This window comes from Herpailurus yagouaroundi, unplaced genomic scaffold (assembly GCF_014898765.1).
Source record: "Herpailurus yagouaroundi ecotype Mexico unplaced genomic scaffold, PumYag 139, whole genome shotgun sequence".
NCBI classification, from domain to species: Eukaryota; Metazoa; Chordata; class Mammalia; order Carnivora; family Felidae; genus Herpailurus; species Herpailurus yagouaroundi.
The window spans coordinates 52449189-52466224 of NW_024412394.1; the positions used below are offsets into that span (position 1 = coordinate 52449189).

General features: G+C 36.5%; 1 long non-coding RNA gene across 1 annotated transcript; it reads right to left on the reverse strand.

The window, feature by feature from the left end:
* Window positions 1–384: 384 nt before the first annotated feature.
* LOC121029162 (uncharacterized) lies at window positions 385–16698 on the reverse strand. The gene is made up of 3 exons (XR_005789623.1): window positions 16493–16698; window positions 1778–1893; window positions 385–572 (listed from the first exon to the last, which is right to left on the reverse strand). It is a non-coding gene; the product is annotated as an uncharacterized LOC121029162 (long non-coding RNA).
* Between the last annotated feature and the right edge of the window lie 338 nt (window positions 16699–17036).

Below are 17036 nucleotides of genomic sequence, written 5' to 3' on the forward strand. Positions count from 1 at the left end.
CATAGCTATAAAAACATAGATTGTACCCATTTTTGACTATGTCTGTATAAATGAGGCTCTTTCAGTGTAAGAGCAATCAGACTTCATGTCTTAACAAAAATAACAACAAAAAAACTTTGTATCTTTATTTGGTAACATTCAAACATATACCAAATTTTACAAGAGTCTCTCTCCTTCCAAACCATGCATTCCAATTTTTCAGTTAAGAGGCTGCATGAAAACAAACTACAAATAAACAGCCATTCAACCCAATTGATGCACTTAAATGGATCTCTGGGAATCATTTTGCCTAAAATATTTACATTACTCAGCTGTTTGTGGAGCCTTAATTGCAATTTTCCTTTTTTAATTTTTAATTTTATAATTTTATGGTTTGCTGAGAGGAATTTAAAGTAAAACGAGTTGAGAGTATCCTCTTTATTTTCTCTTTGCAGTGTTCATTTGCCATTTACTATCTTCTCTGCCGGCTGACTAGGTGAGAGGGTTGCTGTTCTTGCCTTTGGGATCTTTTCCACTTGTGCATAGTCCAGGGCTCAGACTTCTCTATGAAGTATCCTCATGACCAGGAGACCCTGAGTATGGAGGAAAGATAAGACACAGAACTTGCTGGTCAAAATGGGAATTGGAACCATTGAGACTTTTTTAAACCACGTCATTAATTTTGAGAGGGAGAGAGAGCACGTGTGCATGAGCAGGGGAGGGGCAGACAGAGGGAGACAGAATCCCAGGCAGGCTCCCCACACTTAGCACTGAGCCCAGCTTGAACGCAGGAACCATGAGATCATGACCTGAGCCAAAATCAAGAGTCGGATATTTAACTGGCTGAGCCACCCAGGTGCCCCAGGAATTTTTTTTTAAAGAAGTTATAAAAGATAAGGAACTGTTTACCTGAAAAGTCTTAAAATTTGAAATAAAGTGAAATTTAATGGATCAGGATGCTAAAGAAATGCTCGTCCATAGGTATTTAGTGGGTTAAATATCACCTAGGTTATTGGAAACCTACTGATTTGAATATATAAATACCAAAGTTTAAGTTATTACCCAAAGAATTAAGTTCTACTTATACGCCAGTGAATTTCACAAGAGTGTTTTATAATGTGCAATGATAGAGGGCAAAAGAAATCTATTACTGGATAAATTATAGTGACTACATATCAACATGATAAAGAAACAGAACAAAGTCTATTAATTAGTAGTAAAGGAGAGAATGTGATATATAAAACTATACTAGTTAGCTAGCTTAGTAACATACTTCCAATCTATAACCTTATCCTTCATCAGCCAAACTCAATAAACTTATCTCTACATTTCTACAAAAGAAACTTTAACTTAACGTGTGAAAGCCTTTAGTTCTTATCTTCTTCCTTTTTTGGGGGGTGAGGGAAGTAGATAGAGAGAATAGGTGTGCTTACATAATGCTAGCCAGCTCTAAACACCAACAGGCACCTTATATAAACAGGCACTTTAAATAAAATATATAAAATATTATTATTCATACATGTTGTTGATTACTTGTCATTCTTACATTTCTTACATATAAGCTTAAATAAAATTTTCTAATTAAGCTTATTACAGTTTCTTCTTGTTGTCTATCATTAAGAGACTTTAGAGACTTTCTCGGGGTTTTCAGAGTCTCAGGTAGAGTGCAATAGCTATCAACTTACTAGCTTTCTCACATGTGACATATTTTGGTTTCTTTTTTTTTATGCACAGCCCCCTTTCTTTTCCGTGGCCAAAAAGCTGAAATAGAACATTTGATCTTTGGGGGTGAACTTACCTCTCAACTTGGAATTTCTGCCACCGAGATCTCCAGTGAGATGGTTCCACACAAATTAATCTCCCTGACCTCTTCCCTTAGAATTATATTCCACTAATCATGAATCTCAGTGGGGACTGTTTCAGCAGAAAGATTAAAAACACATAAATGAAAGAAATGGTTAAAGGTGCAGTTAGCTTTGTGTCTAAAGCATCAAATAATTTTTTAAAGTCAAATTATCTTCCAATTTTTTTTTTTGCAATTCATTTGTCTCGCCACAAATTTATTGTGCTATAATCAGGTTGTTGAATAGCCAAAAATCAAAGCTGCAGATAAGTTACATTCTGTAGGTTATTTGCTGACAATTAAAACATACAACCAACTTTCAGTTATATTAAGACTCAAGAAGATAATGAGTGTCATTATTAAAAGTGTTTCCAAGTTAGAATATTTAATACTGCCCATAACCGCATTGCTGACTATTTCTATTATAAATGCGCACTCAACATGTTTTCAATAAGTTAGCATTTGGGGTTTTCTGGGCACATAGCATTGTACTTACCACACTACCTCTGCAGCCAACCTCATATTTGAAATATCAATCTCTCTCATAAGAGTGGCTTTATTCCTGCTGTTGAGGTCTTCATTTTTTATTTATCCATTTTAATAAGCTCATGAATAGTTCGACTTGGCCTTTGCTTAATATCTCTCTAACCTGGCTTTGGTCTGCCTTCTCTTATGCACTAATGGAATAACCATCTCCCCCCACCCCCGCCCCATCCTTGTGTTTAAACAATGAAAACCATAGGAAAGCTTGAAAGTTGAAAGATAAAAATTTTGAAAGGGCTAGGAAGAATCATACATTTGCAGACATGTGAATTATACATTCACAAACATACAAGGCTCCAGTCAATAGTGGAGTGACAAGTGAACTACTTATCGTATGAGAATTTTGCTTTAAGAACTCAAAACTTAATGGAAAAAAGATCAATTATTTGGATTTCCCTTCCTGGCACATTTAGACATGCATCTCTCTTGCCCTGACATTTCCAAAGTCTTAAAGACAGGATGATGTGTCATGTTCTCATTGCCTTCTCTGATCTCTTTTGAGGTTACATGTGGATCCCGTCCAAGATTCATAACTGTACATGTGTTCATTTAACAGTGCAGCAACTTTGTGGTCAATGGACCTACACATGTATCTGAAATGATCAGTAAGTCTGGAGAGGCTACTATGTAATTACAGAAAATGCCTTCCTACAAGTCACCTATGCCTCTCATGTTCCAACGATGTTGACTATAATAATATTGAGATTGTTTGAAAATAAATTCAATGGGAAAATCAAAACTTTCTATTCACGGGGTCTCCTTTAACCTTTAATTAAACTATTAAGATGGGAAATGCAGTCTTATTAACAAAACTGTCTTCTAAACAGAACATTCTACTAAGGGACTATATTATCAGGAAACAGTCCAGCTTTATTTCAGCCTCAGGATATTACCTTCAGATATTCTGAGAAATAAGTTAAAATTTAAAAATTATCATAAGAGATTTATAAATAAGAATATCAGTGGGATCATCTGGAGAAATTTGGGCACAAAGGATCAAAAACAAAAAAAGCTGTCGATCATCTCCTCCCAGATTAGTTTAAATTCCCCCCACCCCCCAAAACACAGAGAGTTTCATATGACAAATAAAAAGCAGAATCAGACCTAGCAATACAGAAAAGAAACTGACACTTGCCAGAAAGAAAGAGGGAGGAAGATGGGCAAAATGGGTGAAGGGGAGTGGGAAATACAGGCTTCCAGTTATGGAATGAATAAGGCACAGGAATAAAAGACACAGGGTAGGGAATATAGTTGATGATACTGTAATAATGTTGCGTGGTGACAGATGGTAACTACACTTGTGGCAAACATAGCATAACATATAGAGAAGTTGAATCACTATGTTGCAAACCTAAACTAATGTAACATTGTGTGTCAACTATACTCAAATCACAAAATTAAAAAAAAAAGAGGGGGGGAAGTTTTTTTTGTAAGTTTTTGTTTTATTTTAATTAGTATTTATTATTTTTTTAATTTTTACTGTTTATTTATTATTTTGAGAGAGAGAGTGTGTGTATAGTGGGGAAGGGGCAGAGAGAGGGAGACACAGAATCTGACACAGGCTCCAGGCTCTGAGCTGTCAGCACAGAGCCTGATGTGGAGCTCGAACCCATGGACTGCAGACCACAGGATCAGGACCTGAGCTGAAGTCAGATGCTTAACTGACTGAGCCACCCAGGTGCCCCTTAATTAGTACTTATTCTAATATGAACTTCAGTAAATTCGTCTATAGGGTTCTCTTATTGAACATAGTCGCACTGAGTAAACAGGATAATTGATTAATTTTACTTTCAACCAAGACTTCTTTAACTTTCTTTAGCTATAGATTGTACTTTTATCACATTTTGTTTGCAAACAGGCAATATAAAATAATTTTTAATTAATTTATAAAGAATGAATAAGAAGCTAACATCTGTATCTTTTGGAATATAGGTGTTTTTTGGTCAAAATAAACACTGTTCAATGCCATGTTCCTTCTATATTACTGGGTGTTTTTATATACTCTAATGATTTTTGTTGCTATCTTTAATGTTAACCATAGTTTATCTCTAGTTTTGACTATATCTCTGGATTAAGAACTCATCTATATCCAACTTCCTCCTGGATGTCCTAACTTATCCAATCCTGGATGCGTCATCTTCCACACCTAAACTAGCTCCTGCCCGATTAGAACTATAATCCACAAATTAGACACTTATAACTCAATTGTGATTACTTGCCCTTTTTATTTTTTATATAACAAATTAATCTTTATATTATGTGGGATTATCACTTGCTTGTGTCTGGCCAATTATTAAAATTTGTGTTTATAATTGTTATAATTGATGGGGCGCCTTGGTGGCACAGTTGGTTAAGTGTCTGACTTCAGCTCAGGTCAAGATCTCACAGTTCTTGAGTTCCAGCCCCACCTGGGGCTCTCTGCTGTCAACACAGAGCTCTCCTCAGATCCTCTGTCCCCCTGTCTCTCTGCCCCTCCCCCGCTTGCACGTGCACTGTGCATACTGTCTCTCTCTCTCTCTCTCAGAAATAAAGGTATACAAAATTAAAATTGTTATTATTGTTATTTTGTGTAGTTCTTGTTATTCAAATAATTCCATGTTTCTATGCCTCGCTGGAGATAATTCCCCTAAATGAAATGCTGTTTCAATTCTCTTCAACCGATTGTTAAGGAATGCAGGGTTGAAACCAAAGCTAATTCAAACTCAGTCACTAATGTACTGTGTGTCTCTTGAAATGTTGTTCATTCTGTTTTAGCCTGGTGGCCACATCTGTTAAGTGGGTAGTTTTAAAAAGGAAATAGATATATAATTCATGGTTTTTTTTTTAAGGATCAAATTAGATTGTACACACGGGATATTCAGAAAAATAATCAACATACAGTAAGCAATTAGAAAGTTTATTTTATTAATATTATTGGCCCCAGTTAAGTATTATCTCCACCATGGGTCCTTCCATGAATCCTCAGTATCCATTACACTACTCCTTTTATCCTACAGGCTCCCATATGATCTTATGTTCATTTCTTATATCTCTTACAGTATATTAGACTCTCCTCTTCACAGGGCACTGTACTATAAATACCTCTGGAGCAATGATTCTTTCCTAGTCATCTATGCGTACATTCAGCATAACTCCTAGTACAAAATGAGCATTTGATAAATTTTTGTTGAACATAATTGCATAACCACAAAGTAATCAAGAGATTTTGAGTAATCTTATTAATAATCAAAAAATGAATAAATGAATGAATGAATGAGCAAATGAACATTTATTAAATATTTCTTGTGACAGGCACTGTGTTAGATATATATCAAAGGAAATATAGTAATCTTGTGACATAATGATTATCATCTCCAATTTACAAGTGAGATCATTGAGATTCAAAGAGTTTATATGGCCACATCATGTTGCCAGTAAGAGTTATAAATCAAATTGCAATTTTCAGCTCCAAATTGAAATATCATTTTATGAAAAATATAGAGTTATATATTAAAATCAAATTATTGGTAAAATTGGTAATTTCTGCTTTACTTTGGATCAGGATTTTTTATCCTAAGTCTGAGGATAGCCTTTGAAAGGTCCATAAATCTTCTATGAGCCCATGTACAATTGTGTGTATGTGCAATTTGCTGGGAATAGCATCCATGGCTTTTATCATACTCTCAAAATAATTTATGACCTGAAAAGTGTTATGAAGCAATGTTCTAGATGATAGTTTTTCATTACTCAAAATATTTGATTAAACAGTACGCTTTATTTTTTACTATTATTTATTCGCCATCATCAGCTTGTATGTATAACTAGTGTTCAATGATAAGAGCATATGAGTAATATGCCTAATTTTGCACTTCATAAATACAAAAAAAACTAATTAATTTGACACCAATTTTTGAGAGGGATATTCAGTCATAATGTTTCTTGACCTACTAAACAATTGTAACTTTCACAGTAAATGCCTATTCCACTTAAATAAACCAACTAATTTTTAAGAATCACTATTCACATAAAAAGATGTGTTAATTACATACCATACTATTTATTAAGACATGCCCCAAAGAAATTTATTTGACAATGCTGTTAGTTATTATTTACTATACACTTTGGTAAAGATTGTCATCTGATTCAAAAAAAACATTTTAATGAAGAAGGCTTACCTAGCTGGCCTCCAAGTTCCCTTCCAATATGGTAACCCTTTAACTTCTTGATTCATGTGAATAATTCAGACTTTTTATTTTAAAAATTTTTTTTTCAACGTTTATTTATTTTTGGGACAGAGAGAGACAGAGCATGAACTGGGGAGGGGCAGAGAGAGAGGGAGACACAGAATCAGAAACAGGCTCCAGGCTCCGAACCATCAGCCCAGAGCCTGACGCGGGGCTCGAACTCACGGACCGCGAGATGGTGACCTGGCTGAAGTCGGACGCTTAACCAACTGTGCCACCCAGGCGCCCCCAGACTTTTTATTTTTTAAAAAACCCTGTAACTTAAATAAATCACCAATGTGCTCCTAACAAAATCTAAGAAAAATAATACCATATGCTTTTTCAATGAAATGAGCCCATCCTTGGCTGAGACTCCATATGTTCATTTATTTGTCCATCATCTAGCCTTAACTGATTCCTTTACACATCTCTTCCCTTTTGCACGTTTGAGACATCAGCAATGTTCAGTGATATCTCTTTTCAAATATTCTTCTGCCTTAGAGGGTTCACTGTCATAGGTAGTGTGTGTTAGGGTCCCATGCATTTCCAACTTCCTTTTACCTTTTTGTCCTGTTATAGGTGCTGAACAGCTTAAAAACCAAATTTCCAGACTCCCTTGCACATTAGGGACTGGGAAACTATCCAATTCCCCCAAGACGAGGAACCCACACAGAAGACCTGGAAGCAGATGGAAGCCTGGGGAGCATCTGCAGCTCAAAAGTGCACTGAGCCTCCTGATGAGAAGGTGATGGAGCCATTTGGTTCTTCTGGTGTGGCTGCAATGTAGTGTTTTGGCCTCCACTTTCAGAATCATAGGTGACAAGTGGCAGGTTGTGAAGGCAGTGGTACACCCTCGAACGTCTCTGCTTAATGTGCCTATCTTAGCTTGCACCTGGATGTAAATTACCTCACTACTTCCTTACTGAGAAAATCGCACTGTGAAAATAATTGTCAGCTTAACTAAATAGTGTGCCTAGCAACACAGTTCATTTGCAATCTGGTGCAAGCCCTTTTTCTCATCCCAGACTAGTAACAGTATGTGGATCAGTAGCAGGTACTGACTATACCTTAAGTAGCAATACCTAGGTTGTTAGACAATTTCCTGAGTTGTTTTTTCTTCTGTGTAGCTTTGAGCTATAATAATGTCTTAACCCGATTCATTGAGTCTTCTAAAGATTCTGTGATCTACATAGCCCTTATTTCCCTTATATTAGCTACAGTGAAGTTTGTTTTCTCCAACTAATATGGTTCTCACGTAAGAATTTGTCCCTGAAAATATTATGCAGTGATCAGGGAGACATCTGACTTTATGTCAGATTTATTTGTAATACAGGCTTCAGCCTGCATTTTGCTTGCACATTTTAGGTCTTGGCTTCCTTTAACAAATCCTACATTTCCTACTATGGTTACCTCAACTTAATATTTCTTTTCTTACTGCAAATAACTCTTTGAAGAATACTGAGTTCTCAAATTTCCATTGTGATTTTTTACTCTTAGTCTATCCTATCTTGCCTGACTCTATACACATTTTTAAAAACTTGGTAGTGGCAATTGTTTAATAATTATATTATACGTAAAATAACAATAGGTAGCACTTGTTAAGTATTACATTCATATGACACTATTCACATCTAAAGAATACATAATATGTGTCCAAAAGAATAACAAATTATATACCTTTAAAGTGAGCTAGGGGAACATAAAAGCCTAGAAAAGGTCAGATGCTCTTAAATTAGCTAACCAAAGACAAATTGGGATTTCCCTGAAGTCATTTTGCAAGCAAATTCACTAAACAGTTTTCTCTTTCCTACTGTGAGCAGTAAAAGCCTGTGACTTCCCAGGGCTTTATCCAACTTACAGAATTTTACATTCTGACTTTTTCAATAAAATATATCTGAAGTTGTTATTATTGGAAACACTCTCCCATGGTTACAGGTCACTCTTTCTCTGAAGGAACTCCACTGGGATTCATGAGGACTTTCTAGAAAAGTCTACCTTCGAGTTATTTTATTAAGGATGTAGGCGCAAATTGGATATCAAAAGTCATTGACCTGCAGTAACAAAGTCCAGAACATTTTGGTTATAAAAAGAGAATTGAGGGGCACCTGGGTGGGTCAGTCGGTTAAGCATCCAACTCTTGATTTCAGCTCAGGTCATGATCTCACAGTTGTGACATCGAGCCCCACATTGGGCTCTGTGCTGGGCACGGAGTCTGCTTCAGATTCTCTCTCCCTCTCCCTCTGTCTCTCCCCCACTTGTGCGCATGTGAGCATGCATGCATTCTTTATCTCTCTAAAAAATTGTTTAAAAAAGAGAGAATTGATCACATTACAAAAATGTTAACTAGGAACGAAAACTAAAAGGACAATTATGAGTGAAAAGGAGTCTAAATGTCATACAAGACGCTGAACTAGTCATAGCCTTTCTATAAAAACTAGGCCTAAAAGAACTTCCCTCCTCCCTCAAAAGCGATTATAAGGTTTTATAAAATTTAAAATATATTTTAATTTTAAAGAAAACATAGTATTGTTGAAAACACAAATAATTTAGATTTGAATAAAATAAAAAGTAACATCTCCTCGCCACTTCTCTTCCACTCCCCCAACAAGTAGGCACATCTCTTTTTAGCCATTTCCTACTGTGAGAATACAGAATACCAAATATGCCATGTACTCCCCTACGTATCTCAGCCTCCTTATAGTTAGGCAAGTCCATTTCAGTAATTATGTCTATAAAATTTGAGTAGAAATGATACGTGTCCCTTCTAAGCAAAGACAGTGTTCAAAGCCCTGTATAGTTCTCAAGTTCCCTTATTCTCCTACTGGGTCAACCAGCAAACTTCTGTCTAGGCAGGAGAGCAGATGACTGAAGGGATCAGGATCACTGAGTCACTGGAGAGGACAGTTACCCTGGTAATACAGTCTGCCACACTCGCAATGAACCTGTGCCAGTAAACCATCAAATTCTTGCTCTAAATCACTGACATTTAAAGATTGTACCTTACCGCAGAAAAATCCTTCTGACCCTGGCTAATGCACCCATTCAAATAAACATACATTTAGAGATAAGTAAGAGTATGTGGAAATGCTTTCACTTTGATTTATTCAAAATTGATTTGATAGTATAAATACTAATTTAGAACTTGTTTTCACAAACACAGTATCTTTTGGTCATCCCAAGGAAAATTGATATTAACCAAGCATGTAATAAGCAACCAACACTCAGAACAAATATGTACTTCAATAATGGATGAATACTTACAACTAACCTATACAATCTATTCAATCAAATGATGACCTGTGATAATGTTGATAATCAAGGACTATTTTATAGTTTCTATAGTAAATTATACTGAAATAAGTATGGTAACTCACAATACACTTCAAGTTTATTTGAAAGATCTGTTTTCCGCATTTAAGGTCACCATTAAAATGTCATTCTTCCGAGCATACTTGCTTTGTGTAGAAAAAGTTTCCAGCCAAAATATTTTTTTTTTTTTTTTGGTTTATGCCAGGTGCTAGTTAGGGTGAGTTTTGTTCCCAAATCATCTCACATATACAGGTATGCAAAAGTGACAGAGGGTAAAAATGAGAAGATATTAGGACTTAGAGGCCCAAACATCACACACACACACACACACACACACACAACCCTTGCCTGTCCCCAAATTTAAAAATCCAATCATATGCATTGAGATTGTTCTCATTGGTTCCTATTTCAGTGAATACAATCACAACTGAAGAACACCAATGACTATTTCTATTCCCAAATCTTGGGCTTTCCACATGGTGAGAATCTAAGGATTGTGTTCAATTAAATGTGAATGGATTTTGTTGAATTCTGTGGGGATGCTTGATAGGTTTATCTGCAAGTCACTGTTGGCTCTATAGTTAACTGGGCTAGGCCAGTAACTTGTTTCTCTTTCCACACAAGTGACTCTTTTAAAGCAAAAGTCAGAAGCAAAATTCACAAGGTCACCGGATCAACCAGTTTGGTACAGTGGCCGCCTTGATACCTGCCATTCAAGTAATTTCAACAAACATTAGTGTAATTGCTAGCATGGGCTTGACCTTGAAAAAGAGGTAGCTTGAGGATTATCTGGTGTATTGCTCAATAAACTCTGCATTGTCAAGCCACCCAGACTTTAAAAGCAGCAGGATGTTACAGTGTGGTTTTCATATCCTGTTTTTAGGGTGATCAAACATGCCACAGAAGGGGCTCGGAGAGTCTTGTTTCTTTGCTACATTATACCCCAAGTATGATTACTCTATTCCAGTGACTGTATTTTAGAGCTCTCGTCTGTTCCGGAAGTTTGGAATGGGCTACAGTCCTGCCAACACAAAACGTTTACTTTCTCTACATTCACACAAAAGAAATTGTGGCCAACTTACCACACTTTCTAAAAACTTCCTAAATAGGAAAATCCTATTCAAAGAAATAAAGGACTAAGCCACATAAAAACAAACTTTCTCGCTTGTGGAGAGGAAGAGTGAATGAGGACCTAAAGAGTCAACCAAACTTTGACTTTGAGTCAAAGTTTGTTTGAGTAGATTTATTCAAACAAAGTGACTTTTTCACTGCGCTCACCTGAGGCAATTCACAGGTTCCAGCAGGAACTATCAATTAACTTAACTGACAGCAACTTCAGTCTATTTCCCATTTAAGACTTAGACCCTTTTGTTAGAAGAAAAAGCACACTTCCTCCATGGCTTTGTAATCACTTAAGACTACAAAGTTCTATAAAGCAAATTTACAAAGAGAACCATGAACAATAACATGACATTGTACTTTATTTACTTTCATATGCCCAGTATAGAATTTGCTTGCCATTTTTTATAATGCAATTAGTTGCCATAATTACTGTGTGAGAAGGGGGTCAGAGCTGGTTTCAAGCAGAAGTGAATAACCTTCACTATTTGAATTATCACTCAGGTTCCAGCTACATTGCCAACACCTGAGAGCTTGTTAGTTATGCAGAATATCTGGCCCGGCCCAGACCTAATAAATGAAAATTTGCATTATAACAAGATCACCAGGTTGTTCACATTAACATTGGAGAAACACTAGATGAAACAACTTCAAGGTGGTTTCTCCATAAGGGACCTGCTTTTGTGTTTATTGGTTCCGTGACTTAAGTTCTCATAGAAGACTACTCTGAAGTGCATTCATCAACTCAAGATATGGGCACTTACTGTATACCAAACTCTTCTCAATGCAAAAAACCGTTGCTTTACTGTAGCCAAGAGCTTCAATCCTCGTGTCTTTGAGCAAGTGAAGCACATAATTTCTACAGAAAATTTTGGTGCATCATCCCTGCTAATTCTTTGGTGAAGCAGCATAATTTAAACAAATACTGGGGCTTTGCATCCAATAATTACATATTGATGGCTACATATTACATTAAACCTTTGTTCTTTACCTATTCAGAATGGGTGAAATGGTGGTATTACCTAAATGGTCATTAACAAATGAGTATTTTACCTACTTAGTATTACTTAGAATAATCTTTTTCTCTGGTTATGTATTTCCAGGGTAATCCCTGGAAAAGAAGCATAAAAACATGTAATCAGTCACAGAGCACTTAATAAGAAAATAATTACAAAATTACATTTCATAGAGAAAAGTATTAGTTCTAGGGCAAAACACGTAGTTGCATAAATTGTGAGTTATCTGTCACTTTTAAACATCGGTCTTACATTTCTAAAAGTAGGTCCCATTGCTCAGTCAGACCCATAAGAGAAACTAGAACAAATCAGTGATGTTATTTACTAACTTTAACTACATGGCACACCGAATTTCTGTGGTGTTGTTAATATTTCAGTTAGTACTTTTACATATTTAGTAACGAGCGAATTCATTCATCATTCTCAGGGTCTAACTTCAAGAAGAATAAAAATAGCATATGCCAGAAAAAAAGAGAAACTGTTGTCCATCATGGGATATACATACATACAGTGCGCATACAAACACAGTATCCTGAGTGAGTACATTGATGATTATGTTGGTAACAAATAGAAGACTAAAAATATTTCAAATTATGCATCCCAGAGAGAATGAATGAGAGCTTCTGGAAGAGCCTTTCTTTTCCCACATCTGCTAGGTATGCCCATGGATGTTTCCTTTATTCCCATTATTTGATCCTCAAGATTCCTACTTTGTTTCTTTTTTTTTTTTAATGTTTTTTTTTTTTTTTTTGACAGAGAGAGAGAGACAGAGCAGGGGAGGGGCAGAGAGGGAGACACAGAATCTGAAGCAGGCTCCAGGCTCTGAACTGACAGCACAGAGCCCGATGTGGGGCTCGAACTCACAGACCGTGAGATCATGACCTGAGCTGAAGTCGGACGCTCAACCAACTGAGCCACCCAGGTACTCCCCTACTTTGTTTCAAATCCTCTACCAAGTTTACGATTTCAGCAACCGTGCATTGAGCATCTACTACAAACCCAGGAGGAACTCTCTAAACACTGATGGATCAAGGCTTTGTCACATAATTAGCTAGGTGCTCGCCTAGACTCAGCTATCAAATATGTTCGCACAAATGGGAGAACATTGGTCTGAAAATCATGGTTGAATCTGGTGGCAGTATATTTGTAATACGCAAATATGGGTTTGGTGGTGAGAAGAAAAACATTTCCAGAAATTTAAGAAAAGATGGATTGTTCTGTAGCCGTGGTAACAAGGAGCCACTAACTAAGCATCTACAGAGGATGTCATGAACGTTTGTCAATGCCCGTACTCGACCCTTCCCCCAAATCCTATGAGATCAGTCCTCTGCTCTGCCCAGAGAGGCCATGCCTGACCAGAACAGCTCTCCCACAATAAGTGAAGCCTTGTGCTTTTTATTGTAGTTATTGGGCAATGGTGTCATCATCTTTTCACAACGCGTAGCATACCTAGTAAGAAGAGAAAGGCACCCTGACTGCCCAGTTTCTCCATAGCAGAGGGTCCCATAATGCTCTCTGATTGAATGATGGAATCCCCTCAAAGTGTGTTATCAGCAATGTGGAGCATCTCCTGGGAGCTTGTTAGAAATGCAAATTCTTCAGTCATTCTCAGACTTGTTGGACTGGGAATCTCTTTAAAAAGCTCTGGTAAAGTTTAAGAAGCACTGAAATGAGGTACAGAGCCTACGTATTATTGATCCCAAATTCAAATCCCTGAAATACCACCTCCTAAATATTTGACCTTGGGTAATTTACTCAACAGTTCTGTGCTTTGGCTTCCTAAATAATTAGTAGAAAGTACAGTACTTCTAAGGTCATTGTGAACAGTAAAGGACATAATGATTTTAAAGTGTTTAACCTGGCATGTCACAAGTGCTATATAATCTCTAGCTATTTTGTTATATGTATTATTATTAGTTATTAAATCCATTCATGTGTAACTTCAAAAATTCACTCTAACTATATTCAAGTATATGCAAATTATTTACAAGGAAAGTAGCATTTTGTATAGCTACGTACTCCGATAATCAGCTGCAGCTTAATTTAGAGAATCATGTAAACAAATGCTAATAACAAAAGCCAAAAAGTAAACTATCTTGACCTGAGATTACCATCCATCATGTGTGATGCAGACCAGTGCTTCTCAAATTAGCCATGGTAAAAATCAGTTTTTATTCCTTTTTTTTTTTTTCCCTCCAGTCTACCTTAGACCGGTCTTACTAGGCAGCTTGAACTACAAGTGACTCACACAGACAGAAGTTAAACAAAATAGGAACCTGTCTGTACCTTCTTCAATGAGATGAGTCCACTGATTTCTGTCTTTGTATGTCATGAGCTATGCCAAACTGTCATGAAACTTTATAAATTCTCACTCTCAATTTTTGTGACTATTTCACCAGCGATTAGGAACCTACAGTTTATAGATCACAATTCGAATAGCACTAAAATAGACAATAAAGATAGCTGAGCTCCGACAGCAAATGTTTTCTTCTTTTTCCATATTGTTAACTAACACATACGTGCATGTAGAGAGTTTTCATTCAAAATTATGTAAAAATGAATAAATTTTTAAAGTTGATAACATTATACTCTTCTTCACGTGAGTAGTTCACGATTAAAATGAATTCTTTCTCAAACTCTGAACATAAGTATTCCACCGTAGTATGGAGTACTTGGTTTAGGAAATTAAAATAATTTCAGGACACTTGCAATCGAAAGCAACAATGTGTGAATGTGTGATAGACGGTGTGAATATCTGAGGACTGTGAACAATAGTTATTTTTATTAAACTAAAAGCAGGTTCTACTATCTTCATGTTTTAGCCACGCACAGCTTTGACAATTCATTTTTTTATTTAAAAATTTTTAAACTTTTTTTTAATTTAAAAAGTCAGTAAGGGGGCTCCTGGGTGGCTCAGTCCGTTGAGCATCCAACTTCAGCTCAGTCATGATCTCGCGGTTTGTGAGTTCGAGCCCCACTTTGGGCTCTGTGATGACAGCTCAGAACCTGAAGCCTGCTTCGGATTCCCTCTCTCTCTCTCTCTGCCTTGCCCCTGCTCACACTCTGTCTCTCTCTGTCTCTCAATAATAAATAAACTTAAAAAAAAAAAGTCAGTCAGAGAAAGACAGATACCATATGTTTTCACTCATATGTGGATCTTGAGAAACTTAACAGAAGACCATGGGAGAGGGGAAGGGGGGAAAAAAAGGTTACAGAGAGGGAGGGAGGCAAACCATAAGGGACTCTTGGATGCTGAGAGCAAACTGAGGGTTGACAGGGGTGCAGGAGAGGAGAAAGTGGATGAAGGGCATTGAGGAGGGCACCTGTTGGGATGAGCACTGGGTGTTGTATGGAAACCAATTTGACAATAAATTATATAAATAAATAAATAAATAAATAAATAAATTTTTTAATCTTCATTTATTTTTGAGAGAGAGAGAGACAGAGTGCAAGCAGGGAATGAACAGAGAGAGAAGGAGACACAGAATCCGAAGAAGGCTCCAGGCTCTAAGCTGTCAGCACAGAGCCCGATGCAGGGCTCAAACTCATGAGCCGTGAGATCATGACTTGAGCTGAAGTCAGATGCTTAACCAACTGAGCCACCAAGGCACCCCTACAATTCATTTTTGAAGTATTCATTGTGTGTGTGTGCGCGCGTGTACTTCAAAAATTTTTGCAAGTTTTTTTTTAGATATAATTGACATATAATATCATGTAAGATTAAGGTGTACAATGTGATGATTTGAGAGATATATACTGTGAGCTGATGACCACAGTTAGGTTGGGTAACACTTCTATTACCTCACATAATTCTCCTTGTGTGTGTGTGGTGAGAATATTTAAGATCTCCTCTCAGCAACCTTTAAGGATTTGATACAGTATTGTTAAATAGTTACCATTTATCTTATAACTGGAAGTTTATATTCTTTGACTAATGTCTCTCCTTTTTCCCCAACATCTGGTTCCTGGTAATCACCATCCTACTCTGTTTCTATGACTTCGGGTTTTTTAGATTTCATATAAAAGTGAGATCATACAGTATTTCTCTTTTCCTGTCGGACTTGTTTCACTTAGCATCATGCCCTCAAATTCTATCCATATTGTCATGAATGGCAGGATTTCTTTCTTTTTGAAGTGTTCATTATTTCAGAAGATTTGTTTTTAATTTGTCATTTAAACGTGGCTTGAAAATTCTAATGTATAAATGGTAAAGTCAGTTTCAAATGAGAAAGTACCCAATTTATTTATAATGTAAAATAATAATTATAATTATCCATTATAACTTAACTATAAGCCATAATAAAAAGCATGTTGTATTTTATTGATATTTATTATTAAGGATGTTGGCATGTTATAAATTAATATGTTGATATAATAAATACTTTTATTAAATAATGGCTTGAGTTTATAATTTAAAATGACAGATCAAATTCTGTCTATCCTTTGAGGCTAGCGATTCTAGCAACATGTCCATTACTTACTTGACAAAGGATGATAAGAGGAGTGTGATTAGTGGCCTCAGTACCTTTCCACAGCAATATAGGTATTTAGAATTCTTTGAACAGTCGCTGGAATTTTATGCCAACCACTGTAGGTATCATTCCTTACTATAAGCCCATTGCTGAGTGTTCACCACTTTCCAACATTTTAAACCAACAACATCTATAAAACTTAGACCTCTAGGGGTGCCTGGGTGGCTCAGTCTGTTAAGCATCTGATTCTTAATTTTGGCTTGGGTCATGATCTCACGGTTATGATCTCACAATAGTGAGACTAGGCTCTGCACTTGGTGTGGAGCCTGCTTAAGATAGCCAAGTTATGGAAAGAGCCCAAATGTCCATCTACCGATGAATGGATAAAGAAGATGTGGTGTATACACACACACACACACACACACACACACACACACACACACACACACAAAATGGAATACTACTCTGCAATGAAAAAAGAATGAAATCTTGCCATTTGTAACAATGTGGATGGAAATAGAGGGTATTATGCTAAGCGAAATAAGTCAGTCAG